Source organism: Etheostoma spectabile, chromosome 16 (genome assembly GCF_008692095.1).
Source record: "Etheostoma spectabile isolate EspeVRDwgs_2016 chromosome 16, UIUC_Espe_1.0, whole genome shotgun sequence".
Lineage (NCBI taxonomy): Eukaryota > Metazoa > Chordata > Actinopteri > Perciformes > Percidae > Etheostoma > Etheostoma spectabile.
This window is the reverse complement of record NC_045748.1, coordinates 4942003-4958971: the sequence shown is the minus strand read 5'-3', so window position 1 is coordinate 4958971 and position 16969 is coordinate 4942003. Positions and strand designations below refer to the sequence as shown.

General features: G+C 39.2%; 2 long non-coding RNA genes across 2 annotated transcripts in view; both read right to left on the bottom strand.

Annotated features, from left to right (window-relative positions):
- Positions 1-236: 236 nt before the first annotated feature.
- Positions 237-1853, bottom strand: LOC116704765 (uncharacterized). Its single transcript, XR_004335769.1, has 3 exons — positions 1769-1853; positions 736-868; positions 237-614 (listed from the first exon to the last, which is right to left on the bottom strand). It is a non-coding gene; the product is annotated as an uncharacterized LOC116704765 (long non-coding RNA).
- Positions 1854-13425: 11572 nt separating this feature from the next.
- Positions 13426-16969, bottom strand: part of LOC116704367 (uncharacterized) — a 16706-nt gene continuing 13162 nt past the window's right edge. Inside the window, exons 2-3 of the long non-coding RNA XR_004335666.1 lie at positions 14884-14888; positions 13426-13562 (exon numbers count right to left, since the gene is read on the bottom strand). This is a non-coding gene — a long non-coding RNA (uncharacterized LOC116704367). The remainder of the gene's footprint in view (positions 13563-14883; positions 14889-16969) is intronic.

The following is a 16969-nucleotide window of genomic DNA, read 5'->3' as shown; positions in this document are numbered from 1 at the left end:
GGAATTAAACAACTTATTAAATGCAGTAACTAATGATTAAATCAAATGTATCAGGTACATTGATTTAATCATTAGTTAATCCTTTAAAGTATGAAAACTAAAAACCATAGGACATGCATGTCAATATTTAATTCTAACAGTACATAAATACATAAAATATACAAGACCCTTTATTTGAAATTACCAAACATACTTTCACCTGTGACTGCTAGAGTATATTAATTATTTTATTCCAGTTTAATATTTATAAAAGTTTTAATCCACAAAACTACTTAATGTTACTACTATCACCTCTCAAACTACAGCAGAAACTAAGTCAACCACAAGAAATTGAACCTCTAACTACCAAGTGCCAAAAGATTGTCCATCCTTCCAGCAGAAGAAGCTGAACCAAAAATGATTTTCTGGCATTTTTACAATCAGAACACATTTGAGAACTTTGGATGTGGTCAACGCTCTGGTTTCCACATCCAGATGAAATGGCACCAAATACGCCGCTCTACACAACAGGTCTTCCTTCTGGAGGCTCTATACACCAGGTCTTCCTTCTGGAGGCTCTATACACCTCGTCTTCCTTCTGGAGGCTCTGCTCATTCAGTTTTCAGTGTGGATACCTTTGTAGTTCCAGTAAAAGACAAACATGTAGTTAAGGCACGGTAGATCACAATTAATTATATTAATATATGAGCTAATTTATGAGACACACACTAAATTATTTATTTAAATTAATAATACCTGCTTGTCTCTAAAAAACTGATCTTCCTCAAAGTGTGAACAGCAGACGTGACTTTTCGTGGTTCCATTTGCTGGTCTCTCTCTCCTCATGTTCACCAACCATTGCTTCAGCCTGGCCTCATCAAAAGGAAGTCTGTTAGGACAGAAATTCATGTTGTGCATTTAGAACTCACATCCCAAAGGTGTATATACTATCAATTTACACTAACAAGGCACCACATCTGCTGTATGCATCTGTAATGAAAATGATTGAAATGTATATTTAATAGATTAATATAATGTCATACCCCAACGTAACTTTAAAATAATGTCTAATTGTTTCATGTGCGCCATTTTATCGCTAACAATCTGACCCACTCCCCCACCCGGAGACCTCCGTCTCCAAGTCAACGCGCTCCCTCCCGCAGCTTAGTCCGTGTGGTGATGGTGATGCTGGGTGGGTGCTGCCGCGGCGAGGGGGACAGGGTGCCTGTAACCTCTCGCCCAGAAAGATCCGCAGCCCCGACTGGGGTGGGGTGTGCAGGCCTCGCCATGGCCGTCTTTCGCCCGCCTCCGGGTAACGTTGCCCAGACTTTCGGGATACATATATTTGACTCAAAAGCAGGTCTACGTTTGACGTACAAATCCGCCACACAAAGATATGAGGGGTTATGTCTGAATCACACGCTGTTCCACGATGATCTTACCCCGTGCTAATAGGGTTTATGAATTTGCAATATAACGTTAGCTACATCAGGCTTTGATTTTAAGCTAACGTTACCATTACATGCGCATCGATTAGCACTAATACCACCTATTACAGATCAACAGATCACAGGCGAGATCGGTGCATACCTTCTGTATTCGACTGTAACATTAAATATATTTTAATACGTTTATACATAGACTGCATGCGTTTATACGGTCTGCTTAGCCTTATTAGTTAGCCCGCTAGCTTGCTTAGCAAGGTGCAATCTAGAAGCTAGCTAACGATATAATTGAGATGCTAACGCTGGCTAACGAAAAACTGTATAAAACAAATATAATTACTTACCGGAAAAACTGAACTGCCGATTCCTTTGAGTGTCTTGCCGTGCAACCGACCGCTGAACAAGATATTATTATCCGACCAAAGTTTCACAGCCACAGCGATGAAACTAGTCAACCCCAAAATGAGTTCACGTGCCGTGGACAACCTTTGCAACACTCTCATGATTGACAGGCCGAGAAACTGTCAATCACATCATAGCCACGCCCTAAAACACCCGGCTTTATTGCCGATTTTAAATCAACGAGACCGTAATTTCAAAAATGAACATCATTCTGTATTGCAGAATACTTAGAACTAGCGATCGAGACCATAAACTCATTATGAAGAGTGTTACTGAGGTAATAAATCAAGTGAGAAGTGGCTCATTTCTCCATAGACTTCTATTGAAACCAACCTCTTTTGCAACCACGCGTGTCGCCCTCTGCAGGAATTCAGATAGAATGCAGGTTTAAGTTACTTCCGCAGTGGTTGCACTTTTCGAAACCGGATGCTCTGTCCACTTATATTAACGGTCTATGGTTTCATTCTTTCACATTATCTCTTTCTGTACATCTCTTTACCTCCTTTCTCTATATGGTTTGTAGGGTGTTTTTCCATTGGAGAAACTTTGCCGCATGACCAAAAACAAGGATCTAATGACCCAAACCTGCCTTTCAGCAGGTGGAACCACTTGGACTAAACCAATTTCTGAAGGATAGTTTGAGGGGCAAAATAGTCCCTGCTCCAGGGGTTGTACTTTCCAGAGGTTCAGAAAACTTTAACTGTAGGGTTTGCAAAGCGGAATGGCGCTGATGTACTTTAGTATCGATATTAAGATGAGGGTCGACTTTACTTTTACATTGGCATTAAAACCAAAGTTTGTTGTCTGCTTCTTGACACATGATAAGAATAAACATATAACTACTAGTGTGGACAAGCTGAGAGTACAAGCGATTTGGAGTTAATTAGAGTAAGAGACTGGCAATAAGGTATCTGAACAAGAGAGATGGAATTTTATTTAACTAATTGTTTCATGGCAGCAACACTCTAAAGCTGAAAGAAAACACATTCATCTTCAGAAATGTTTTGGAGTTTCCTTTTCCTTCTAAGCATGTCTCCTTTTCATACATTCATTACATCCCGCTTAAACACAGCTCGTAGTTTCCTTTCATGAACATATGAAAACAGTGCAACCCATATCACCAGTCCTGCTTCTTCCTCAGGATTGAAGTTAATTGAAACTCTAGTGAGAATTTTATTGAGATCACCAAACACTGCATACAGATAAATGAGGTTTTCCCATCCTAAGAACTGCATCAAAGAGAAAGACATGGAGGAACCAGTTTGTGCATGGTCACACAGTTCGGAGGAGGTCTAATCAGGCCATAAGTGAAAACACATGTCTGAGATGGACGATGGGTGTGTAGGAGATGAACTGCATTACATATACATACAATCGGACGATTTGACTACACAAAACACCAATAAATGTACCCATATTGGCTACCAAAGTGAACGTTAAAACTAACAAATTAGACAAAATATGTGTGTGACGTCTTAAGCTGCTTTTGTTATGGTTTGCAGCTTTTGTCCTAACATGTGTAACTGTTTGGAATATGAACAGTACATGATGTGTATGTTTTCCACAAACTCAATTAAACGCACTGATGGGATTTTCACTTGAATCAAAAGATCTCCGAAAAAAGTGATCAACTTCAAACTTGTTACCAGTAACTAAAAGCTCAGCGCACCCCATCCTCAAATGTAAAGGGTACATAGTTACTTTCATTAGCATTTTATATAATATATATATTTCACACTCTTCATTTCCAGTTTTACCGAACAGTTGAACACATTTGTTCTCAGTATTGTAAGCAGGTAATCAGAATCAGAACAGCATTTATTGCCAAAGTAAGCTACACAAACATACAAACATATTGAAAATGAATATGAAATAAACAATACACACAGATACAAATATATAGAACATAGCTGTTTAACGTTAAGAGAAAATAGCAATAAAAAAGAAATAATTCAACTGCTGCTAAAAACAGGAAAGACACAGATGAAAAATGGGCCTTATAATATCTGGGATTGATTGTGAAAGAGGAGCAGCTGGGTAGACTGCTGACCACGTCAGGTGATCTCTACAGCAGTGCACATTCACACTGGGAAAAAAAAGAGTCTTAATGAGGGGTCATAGGCCTCAATGTGTTTGTACCAAAGGTATTTATTGTTAGCTACTCATTTTTTTAATCAATTCTATCCATTTCTTCCATTTACTTTTGCATTACGCAATTTAGGGAGAGGATTTGCTGTTTTGTTTTATACAATAACAATAAAGATAGTTGACTTTTATTGAAAATGGGTAAAAGTCAATGACCAGGTAAAGACACCTTTCCAAATGAATCCCTGTGTACACAACCATCACTACAGAGTACTTTGCATGAACGCACACTCACAGCTGTGGATAAATCAATATAAATGCTCATTTATGCTCCCTCTACATCACAAAATAGATACATCCATTTCAAATGATGTAAACGCCAATGCTCACACACTTCCAAGGTTCTGTACTGGAGATCCAGAACATTAATTACAGCAGCAAACAAACATTTGCTATATGAATATATTTTGGAGTAATGGCATCCTGAGCAAAGAATTATAATGTGTGTGTGTGTGTGTTAGTGTGCTGTAATCAGAGTTTCTCTGTTCTTAGTTTGGTAGCCGGCCTGGCTTGGTGACAAAACATCGGTATTTCACATATGGGGTAATGATCTGTGAGAGCCGTGTGGAGGCAATCCCAACCCATTTTCTAAAGTACAGCCCTTTAAGCAATGCATCCACTGGCGGGGGCTGGAATAAATGGGTTTCACACAGACCTTCACTTTCCTTTGCTTCTGTCTAAGTCACATTAAATTCCAGCTGTTCTGATTTTGTTCCTGTACCTGGGTGAAGTAAGTAATTTCTACCAAGTCACCTATCTCTGTCATTTTTAAAATGTCTTTGTCGTGTCTTACGGTAGTACGGACAGAAGGCTCCTTCTGCATCTGTACATGTGTCCAGCGTTGAACATGAATTGGCCTTAAAGGAACACACCATTGTTTTTTTTTAAATAGGGCTTATCACGGTCTCCCCTAGCTGTAGATAGGTGGGCCAACGCATTTTTTTGTCTCAGTTAGCTTAGCATAGTGAATGGAATCCTATGTTGTTGGTTAGCATGTTGTGAGTAAAAGTGAGTCAATAAAAAACAACAATAACCTAATTACTTCTGTGGCCTACAATTACAAGTACAAATAGCTATGCAGATATAGATTTTGGACTATATTGGGTGGAAGAACTGACTGTCCCAAGTAAATATCTGCCTTGGAAATTCCTTTTCCTTTAAGACAAAAGGATGTTTACATAACCAAAATAATATTTAGCTAACAAGTGTCTACTGTGTTCAGCACTCAAGACACATGCAGATACTCATACTGGCTTATGGCTTCTGGAGTAGTTGAAATGTAAATGTATTGATGCTTCTGCATCAATCCATATTTTAGCTGTTGAATTATGTCAAAAAACATAATTGTATAGGAAGGCAAAAGCGTGAAGGAAGTAAAATAAGAACTACAAGACACTTTTCCCCAAAGTCTTGTTTTATTTTTTAATGAAATGAATGATCTTCTGCTCCCACAGCACAATCCCTCATCCAGCACATTTCTCCACCCGTATCCATCGGTTTTCCTTATTAAAAGTCTCCATTGTTCAGTGTTGGCAAAAACCCTCATTAGCTGCTTATGTCAATGCACTCCACTGGTAATGAATAGCTGCTACATCAACGGGTCAATGCAGCAAAATTTAAGCCTCAGTGCTTAATACGTCCCAAACAAAACAGTTGACCTCTGGGACAGACATGCAAAATAACAAGACTGATATTTTGTCCCCCTCACAAAATGTCAAGACTGAATTGTATTCTGGTTCATTGAGGATGCGGTCGCTGAGGAAACTGGTTCCTTTTCTTCTTTGCTTCTCTGAAACCACTCTGCCACTTGTGCGTCCATAATGCAGAAAATGTTGAAGACTCTGTGCCATGTACCGTCTTATTTTAGAGTGATAGGCACATAATGGCAACACTTTAGATGATGTGGGGCTAATCACTGTTAAAATGTTAACTTGTTTTAGCCTGCTATAAGCATGTGTTAATCAGTGGATGAATAGATTAGACTGATCTATGCTCCTGTTGAGGTTGTCAATAAGGAGCTCGATAGCATTCATTGGGAGACAATAGGACGATCACGCTGACACACAAACCTATTTACTTTGGGGTTCAACCCTGAAATATCACCTTTCTTACGCCTTGCCTAAGAGTTTAGCTAAGCCCTTCCACAAAAACTGATGGCCGAAAGATAGTAATTGTAAGTTTTTTCTAACGTACCAAAGTGGTAATCTAGAGTAGAGATCTCTATGTACCTGAAACCGACCTGTGGATAACCAACTGAACCAGACGTGCAGATATGATTATAGGATAAATAGACCCAATCCAAAGAGTGGCTTATCTTAATAAACAAAAGGTAACTTTCCCAGTAAATAAACTGTCAGAATCCCGTGTAATATAACTGCAAACCAACTTTAAAAAACAATGACATATAACTATTGATAGTTACCACTGAGCTCACAGACTAGAATCTTTATGGTGTAATTTGATGTGTGTGATGTATTGTATGTAAAAAAAGAAAAGAATCTATTGTTATATTTATCATCATCAAGATTAATGTGACCATTTATTGTGATACAAATTTTAGATATGTTTGCCTAGCCGCTTAATTTCATACAATTGTATTCCTTCCTTCCACTGAAGAGATTATCCAATATATTGACTTGAAGTTGATTTGCAGGAATTTATAGCAAAATATCTTGTTATGTCACCAAAATGGGTAAAAAGAAAACACAGATAAGTGCAAAACAATGTTAAGTTTGTTTCTGGTTTCTGCGGACTGCTACAACATAAACATAAGGTAGAAAATCACTGGCCCAAATTTAAATCTTGTGTTGGAAAAATGTCATTTACACAGCTACAGAACTACTTTAAATAGATAATCCTCAATAATGACACACATTTTGTGGTTACTTCAATACTGGAAACATTTTCCCTTTTCAACTAGGGTGACGATATGATGAACGTCGGGAAGTGAAAAAATTCCCGTATCTACATTCTGTTGGGTGTCTGCAGGAGGAAGATGTCAGGCTGCATAGTGAAAACAGGCTTTGTCCCATGAAGCATGTCAACCTCTCAACTCTGAATCCCACACAGAGGAATGAAATCCTGAAACAGCTGTCAGCTTAGTAATGACTTAAAAACACTTTTTTTTTTTCGGAGTTGCATTGTCTGGTTTTGCAGAGGTCAACTAGGGTTATGCCTGTCAGTTCCTTTTACCTGTCTTAATTCTTTGTCTCTGAATGTAGTTTTCCATCTCTGTTGGCTTATTTGCCTCTGTCTGTCCAGAAAAGTGGCCATTTATTCAACACCTTAAACAACCTGTGTCTTACTGCAGTGACTGTCCTAATGACTGCGCTCGTAAAGTAGCACAATGTTTTTATGATCACAAAAGGTGTTAAGAGAGGTAGGCCGGGTGGAAAGTTGGGTCAACAATGTGTGACTTAGACATTTGCCCACCACCTTTTTCAAAAATTACCTGACAGAATGAATGGATGAACCATCTGTGTATTGTATTCATAGTTTTGAACAAACATTTGCGGCTGTCACACACACCTAAACCACACTCTTAGCAGCCAGTAGCTCCTAACCGGATGCTGACTGGTTTGGTTAGCTTGTAGTTCAGACAAAAATGCATTACTTAAAGCCTGCCAAGATAGATTCTCGCGTAATATCGTGACATCTAGCTGCCGTGCAAGGTAAGGTCTTCCCCTAAACTTAACCAAGTAGTTTTTGTTGCCTTAACAAAACCAAACTGGCTGGGCTCTACCCCGGCATCGTCCCTCACCACAATATTTCCACCTGATTTCTCAGGCATTTTTTGAAGTTCACATGAGAAAACGACTTAAAGGTCCAATAATATGGTGCTCTGTGGATGCTTTTATGTAGGCCTTAGTGGTCCCCTAATACCATAGCTGAAGTCTCTTTCCCAAAATTCAGCCTTGGTGCAGAATTATAGCCACTAGAGCCAGTCCGGAATGTGATAAGGAGCTTTCCTTGGATGTGCCCTTTCGAGTGTGTAGCTTTTGAGAAGGAAAGGGGGGGGGGGGCAAGGTGGAGGAGGGGGGGGGGGGGGGGGTAACCAACTGTTACTTTGCTCATTTTAAAGCCATGTCTCTTTCTCATGGGTGGGCCAAATTCTCTGGGCGGGCAAATGACCTCATAAGGAGCAAGATTCCGATTGGCCTCCTGGAGCTTTCATTTTCTCAAAGGCGGAGCAGGATACCCAGGGCTCGGTTTACACCTATCGCCATTTCCAGCCACTGGGAGACCAAAGGCAGGCTGGGGGAACACATTATTGTTAAAAAAACTCACAAAATGAAATTTTCATACCATGGGACTTTTAAGATAATATGGATTTTACTTTATGTTTTTCGTCAATTCTATAATTTTGTTTTAACTTTAATAGTAAGGGACACATTTGTAGAAAGCGCAATGTTGGTGTAGGTTTTATTTTTTTGGGGGGTGTGGGAGGGGCTTAAGTAATTTGGATGTTCCAAAGCAAACAGAAGGTGCTCCAGTATGCAGTGGAGAGATGAGCAATAATTGCTTTAATCCATCTGGTTTTGAAGAACATTACTGCATTCTTAGCGAATGTAATTAATATAATACCCTAATTTTCCCCATTAATTGGGGTACTGGGCTGCAAATAAATAGTGTTTATCTTTTTGGATTTAAGCAAATCTTTTGGTCAGAATGCCTTAATGCATGATTTTAAGTGTCTGCCTGTTTGAAAATTGTTGATATGTGCTGCGCTATTATATTAGTCTGACTTAATCTTAATTTCCCTATCTGTCTCATATTTGATGGCTTTTCTGTCTGCCAGCATATTTATGTGTCTGTCTCCCTGCCTGCCTATTTACCTGTCATACTGTCCATCTATCATTCATCATAAGTGTTTATGCTTTGCGCCACAGTTTGACTCCTCTCTATGGAGTGAGTTAATGACATGCATAAGTAACACATAGTTGATGTGGTTGTGGACAAACCATCCATCATAAACCCATTACATATTCAAGGCTCCAGCTTGATCTGCAAAGTCTCTCCTGTCAGAGTGCCTCTTCCTCCTTCTCTTCTTATTCACCCTGCCAGTCTGTCTGTCCTTTATAATTTTGTCTCTCTCTCTCCCTTTCTCCTTCTAATCCTGTCTTTCTATGCACCATCTCTCTATCATCTCTCAATGCATTCTCATGAACTGGTTTGTATGTTGTACAAAAACTAATGGGGGCCAATAATGAGGGTGCTTATGATGCAGGTACACAATATACAATTACAATTTCTGTGCAATGTGAACAGGGCCCTTACGTGACAACAAGATGTGTTTTCAACTCAGACATTGTGAAGAAACAGTTTAAATTTAAAGTTTGCACTGCCACCTACCTCTTTTTCCATTGATTGCTCACCAAAAGCCTGGAAGAGTCAATCACAAAGGTCATGCCTTCACAACAAAAAATGTCCCCCTCAAAAATAGGTAATTGAGCACTGTAGTGGTTATGAACATATCAGTGACTATGTAACTACATGGAAACCGTACAAATGATGTTTGTGGCTTGCACAGTAATAGCGTTACTGAGGGCTAGAGGCTGAAATCCCGTTTCCTGCAACAACTGCATTCCCACGGTACTTCAACTTCCCAATGTAATAAGCTTGGTGTTTCCTTGTGGTGAGTGACAAGCCCAGAGCCCAGACACTACATATGGATAATATTCCACATATACATAATAATCCATTCTGCGTGTGTTGACTGGCTGAACTACAGAAATAAAGGTTATTTTATGAATATTGAAAAATAGGTGCATCTTCAAAGCAGCATTGTTTTTTTTCCCCCATTGAAAACAAGTTCTAAAAACAATATTGAAATGTTATCACCATATTAAGTTGTTGTGGCAAACAGTTGTCTACAAATGCAGCAGGCATGGACCTATCATTTAAAGTCCTATTTGTAGTAAATACATGCCTAACATTCACTCTCAGTTTTGGTCATGACCAGCCCCTTAAAACAATAAAAAACGCTCCGCAGCTGATAAATTCTCCTCTTTGTCCCCAAACTAGTAGAATATAGTGCATTTAACAATGATGTTTCATTGAAAACAACTGTCTGCTGCTGGAAATGAGTTTGGTATAAGTGATGAGATTGAACCAAACTAAGAGCTAAACGATGTAACTTTAAAATGCTCAGTAAAGCTGAGGAGAACTGCAGAGTTTGGTGATAATTCTCTTTGGGTTTGTCACAGTGAAGACAACTTTCACATCACATCTAGTTATTTCATCTGTTGTTAATATAACAGTACTGGTTAGTGTAGCTTCAAAGATTATCTGCCACTGGGGTAAATTAAGAGAGGAGCAAGAGAGTGAAAAGGAAATGCAGACAAATATCAGGAGAAGAAGATAGTGAGACAGAGAGCACAAAATGATGACTTTGCCCTTATGTCCAGCTGTGAGTGCTGACTGTACAAAACAAAACAATTATCAGTAATTATCATTTATTACACCAGGAGAGTCGCATGGAGGAGAAAGAGGGAGATGAAGAGATGGAGAGCAATGTGACTGAACAATGTCCCTTTTTAGCAATAATGTCCACGAGGGTGCTCTTTGGTGTAATTATAGTCGTCACACATGTCAGTGACACCACCAGAGTCATTACAGTCACACATGAGGATTCATGTTTTTTTGCACTTTCTACCATTTATTTTCTACTTTAAATGTGCTAAAAGCCTTTTTCATAGCAAATGACTTTAAAAGAAAAAAAATAGTTCTACTTATCACAAGATCAGCATGTCTACTAAATTCATTTTTTAGAAAACACAATGTTATCTAATCAGATTATTTGGCTTAAGGTAAACAACTTATTAATTTTGTTCTCGCATTCATTATCTCCCCTCCACTTTATTATCTGTCTCCTTTTTTATTTTCATCTTAACTCCTCTTTCTCTCCTTCTCCCCCATCCTCTCTCAATGATGAGCAATCACAAGGCATCAGGTTTTAATTAATCAAAGGCCCTATATTGAATTTCTGTCGCTGTGTGTGTGTGTGTGTGTGTGTGTGTGTGTGTGTGTGTGTGTGTGTGTGTGTGTGTGTGTGTGTGTGTGTGTGTGTGTGTGTGAACATATATGCTGTTTGTGCAGGTATGTGGAGGAGTGCAGCTCTGGCTTCAGTCAGGCATTGAATGAGTCACATTTGGGCACTAAATTTTCTCATTTAAGGCATGAAACCATTTGGCACAGAAGCCATTTAGCACAGTGAGAAGATTTAGAGTCTGTAACAAAGTACTGTCAAAGCTAATCGGCAATTAGTTTCTAAATTTTGAAGAAAGGAACATAAATGGTATAAATGAGCATTCATTTTCTCCTCCTTATGCAAGGTACTTTAACACCTGTCTGCAAAAAAAAAAAAGCATTTATTTCCACAAAATGGTGCTCTTAAGCTACAGCCAAATAGAATAGGACAAACATTACTGCATGATTTTAAATGCATTTAGGGGGAATGAATTATAGTGTTACAAATTGCCGTTAAATTGCTGTTAAAACTTAAACTTAAACTGCTCCTGTAGCAGAATTCCTTTCAACATTTTTGTTTTGCATGTTCAGTATGCTCCCAACACAACTCAGCTAAAATACACTATGTCAGTGCCTCCTAACAGCGCCGAAGCTCCAGACCAGAAGTATATTGATTAATTGGTAAATTAAGGATTGTTTAGGCAGGGTTGGTTGGCCCTTAATCTTATTGTAGTGATAGCCAACTCACGTTTCAGAAAAATTAAACCAAAACATGGATTCTTCTTACTTGTCACCATACAGATTTACTTTATACTTATAATTACTTTGAGGAATGAATGAATGAGCCAAATTGTTATTTTACCTGCCATCAGAGTTACAGAAAATACCTGTAAAAACGTAGGGCTTGTTCATGTGGAGGCCAGTGTAGTCACAAAATGTAAGGAAAAGGTGCACTGCCACAACCACAACCAGCCTAGAACAATGTTCAGCCCACGCTCTGCCTGAACTCTATAAAAAGTGCTTTGAATGTAATTTTACTTCAAGAATACAACCACTGTCAACAATGGCTTACTTGACTGGGATGGGAAACATGAACCCCAATCATCACAAACATTGTTCTTCAACTTGAAATTGTACACAGTCCCTGCATTTTGATTTCAAAAAAGGATGTAAAACAGCATTGCCCTTTCTCAGGAAAAGTGTCGCGAAAAAAGGTCATCTGGTTGCAGACACGAGACAAAATCCACTCCCCATGCCATCTGGTGTGAGTTTATAAGAGTGTTTCTTAGGATAGGTTGATTGGAATAACTATATGCAGTATAATAAAGTGTGCAGTCGTGGTGTGGATGCTCTGGCTGAACGTATGCTTGAGTTTGGTTTCATCAAGCAAAACAAAAATACCAAAACAAACAGGAAAATCATACAACTGCAGGCACCATTTGATTAATATAAACCCACAAGATGGAATGCGGGCCCATGTGGAAACCCAATATTGTGATGCATTATCTGGGTTTAACCTCAGTTTGTTCCAGGAATTATAATCCCACTAAAGATGGGAGCTTTTTAAGACTGTAAACTGATCTGGCACCAGTCCATAGAGGAAGGAGGAAGAAAGTGCATGAAAGATCTTTTACCTTTACCTGTGTCACGTGGCATTTAATGTAAAGTTTTTTTTTAAATAACTACCACAAAGTTACACACCCAACTATTGTCTTCTTAGTCTATAAATTATTATATTTCACTTCCCATGACTGTCTCTATCTTCTTCTGTCTGCATCTGTGACAGCAATCCAAACTCCCTGATTATTACCACGATGCTCAGACCAGGTTAAAGCAAGACAAACCCCTCATCTAAGTTTGGGCTTCCCTCTTAGCCTCATCATTTAGACATTTTTTTTTGCATATTTAAGACATAACAGGTTGTGTCTTTGCTGGTTTGCCAACTTGTCCTTAGACAGCTGTCATTTTCATCACCAGTGTCCCCTGCTTGCCCCCACAATGCTATCTAACTCTGAAGGATCTCTGGGTGCTGTCTGCCATCTGGAGTTTGATCCTTTCATCATCGCCCCACCTGGCCTTAAAAATCCAGCTGCACCCTGCCTTAGCTGCAGACCTCAGTGCTTTACTCTGAAAATAAGATACCACTTGCCAAGCCTGGAACTCTCCCAGCTGAAGGTAAAGACAAGAACCTGGGACTATCTCAGAGCCCCATCTCTTCTCAACCTGGGAAAAATAAGTGTAATAAAAAGTACACTCTGGATTGTGTCCCCACATTTAACATTTCTTTTACCCAGGCAATGTACCTCAGCCATATAGTTGGGACTTGATCCCATCTACACTGTTGCCATTTCAGTAGTGTCCATGTTTTGCTGCAAGACTGGCCTAACTTTATGTACAAGAAACCAGAAAGGTGGTTGAGAAGCTTGTGCCTCCCATATATTAGCATGCATTCGGGTTACAGAGGTAATCATAACTCAATGGTCTTTTAAGCCCCCAACAGCAATGTCCAGGCATCACTGCAACCGTTGACTACTAGACACCTCACCCTAACCCTTGCCTAATCCCAGTGTCTTCCAGGCAACGCTGCCTGGAAGGTGAAATGGGGGATTAAAACACCAAACACTACAATCATCGGTTTCTCTAAACCAACAATGTTTGAAAAATCCATTCCAATAAAATTTTCGAATTGGATTCTGAAGAACACCAGTATTTCTAAATGACCTTTTGGGCTTTTCAGACATTGCCATGATTCAACTGTATGTTTTCATTCCCCTTGTCTGGCACCATGTTTATTGCTGCCCATAATGTGTATAGTATTTTAATCCAAGAGGAATGACCTGATAGCTTGATTTCTGCTTTGATTTGTAGTCTTTTTGCAAGGGTAGCCTGTCTGTGTCCCTACATGTCTGTCTGACTCCCAACATGTCTCTTTATCCCTGTACCCCAAGTCTTTAATCCAGCCAGTTAATACTTTCTGTAATGTGTTACTTTCCTCCAGAAGGAATAAGCAGGTAGCTTTATCTAATTTCTGATTTCCCTTAAGACTACTGAGATACCGTTCATTTTAAATGAATTCATTCCACCACCCAGCCACTTATAGCTCCACACTGCCACTAATAAGCCAAGCTCAACAGTACATAAGAGCTGGCTGCTTCTAAATGAGCTAAAATAATGTAAAACACAGATGGGAAAGCATTGCAAGCTATTATGCCAGCCGGATATGTGTGCTGTGTGTGTGTGTGTGTGTGTGTGTCTGTGTGATCAATTAATTTGGCAACAAATACACATCCACATGCACACAGTGTATTATGTTAGAGGTAGAGACTATGCTGTGTTGTTGCACTACAGTGCATCAATTATCATCTCTCATGGAAAATCTCAGCAGGCTCTAGTCCTTTAATCCTCCTTGCTAAATCTAAATAACACCATCATTCTGGGAGTTGCACATTCTTTTACTTCCAGTGAGAAGCCCTTTGAAGGTGTGGTTGTTGGAAAACACTATGAAATGAAGTGAATCTTAATGAGTAATGGACTGACAAAGACAAAAATCTAAATGAAAAATCCATTAAAAAGGTGCCCACATATTACAGCCCTTTCTCACCCTTTTTCCCCTGCAACACAGCGGATGTGAGCCTGAAAGGTCCAAATGTGGCAACGCAGGGATTTGTCAGCCGCAGGGCCTAACAGAATTCCCTGCCAGCTATGATAAAGTGTGCCAGAGGTGAGGAGATTTGTGTGAAAGCTTGTTGGTATAAACAAGGGGTTTATTACCTGCCATGGTGTAGAAATTGGAGGTGGCGGTGAGTGCGTTAATCCTTTGACCAACAGGAGGAAATAACGATTTCGAAAACAATGGCTGTTAAAATAAAACCGTCGACAGTTACTTTAAAATCCAACATGGTCTCGTGGAAAGGCATATAAATAGTGCACCACTTTTGGTGACACCTGCTTTGTCGACACATTATAAGCGTTCTGGGTTTCAGATTACTCTCCTTTCTAAGCAATAATTTTAGTTGAGAGTAGCCGACAAAAGGTCAATGTGAGACACTACAGGTCACCATGGGGTTACATTTTAACTGAAATGTATTTTGTAATTTTCCACCACTACGGGTCTCTCAATTGAAACCATGGATGAAAGCACAGACTTTTGATCATGTTGTGAGGTTGCATGGAATCAATGTTGTCTTCATTGTTTATCAACTTTGCCCATTATATGGTGAAGTATCTGTACTGAAAAGTATCTCCGGGGTGGACCATAGGTGTCCGGATGGCCATCCACCACCATGAGCTCATCTTTAAGCAGATTTTCAAGCTCTTCTACAGCAACATCATCTGTCACCTCATTTCCACAGTTTCTCTGAGCGTTGATATTGACTCGGATGGGTTTACAGTCAAAAGCCTGGTGCGGATATGTAAGCGTTGTGTACGCAAAATGACTTAACAGAATGGAGTGTTAGTCATACACCATTTCATGAGACCAGGCTTTCATACTAGACATACATAAACTGATTGTACAATTATTGTCTAGCACGGAATGGAGACAAGCTGGTAGAACCAAGCCGGGGGGAACTAAGTGATTGCTAACGAATTAGAAATGTTTAGGAAGGCAATAGACCAAGCCAGAGCTGGAATGCCCTTTTTGCAGTTTGGTAATGATGTTAACAGATCACACATTTTACAGGGCACTGTTAATGTAAATCTATACTGCAATACAAAACAAAATTCAGTTTGTTGGACAGAATATTATTAGGCAAGGTTTGGTACAAAGTCAATGTTGGGACAAAGCTAATGCAAGGATGATTTTCTATTGAAATGCCGTCCATTCTTGCTTTACATACTGTACATTAGGGGGAGACAATTTCTAAAGAACGAATCAGGGTTACTTAGAGAGAATAGTATTTAAGGAGTAAACACATGACTAAACAGTCAGGGAATGTACAGATGTTTGAAGAGCAGATCGAGCAGCAGCAGGAGGCAGCTAATTCTGTCCCAATAGATCAGATGTTCTGCCTCCGGGTTAAGAACAACAGGGAGTCCAAACCATTAATCTAAAAACAAAGCTTACAACTCAGCTATAAGCTTTTAACATGGTAGACTACTCTGAGAATAGATGCTTTGTCATTGATCAAGTCAAGTTTTTTGAAAATCCTTATTATATATAAAATATAAATGGAGGTTTTCATACTTATTGTGACAATTATTGATTAACGCCATATTATGCCTTCGGAAGTGCTGATCTCCAAAAGGCTCAGATTTGTAATCTGCACTGCTCAGCTGCTGAGTTGGCAGTCCAAGCAGGAGCTGCCTTCTGTTTTTACACTGCTGCATTGGTGTAATTGACATCTAGCAAAATGGCATGGGTATAGCATTTTGTACTCGGGTTTGACTCCGACCTGCGGCCCTTTGTTGCATGTCATTCCCTCTATCTCCCCGTTTGTGTTTTATCTATCCTGTGAAAATACAGGCCCAAAATGGCTAAAAAAATATTCTAAAAAAACAAATGTAAAAAATATTGGTTATTGTCTTTCCTAAAGGCAGTTTTAGCATTTTTACATTACACATTAGTGTTTTTTTTCTCTCTGATAGTTTTTGTAACATTTGAAGATTAGGGTGCAAAAACTTAAAATTACTTTCTGCAACCATCCTGGTGAACAGAATGGGAGTGAACGATTTGACTAATCTAACTAATAAAAAAGAAAAAATGATGAAGCATATAATGAATACATTAAATTGCTTAACACACCTCTTAACAGCAGATTAATTAATAGCATAACCTGTCATCTCACACCCCATCAGCAGAGAGATGGCAGCATAATTCTTACAAATGGCCCTTTCCTGATTTACAGCACCAATAAAATTTGCCCTTGAAGGGGAAAGGTAGGTAATTTCCCCAGATCACCATCTCACACTTAAGTGAGTTCATTCTCAATTCTCGTTCTCAACAAAAACAACAACATCTGCCAGAATCGTTAAAACACCATCATGCTTGGAGTGAGGGGGGTGAACACTCCCAACCACCTACACACACA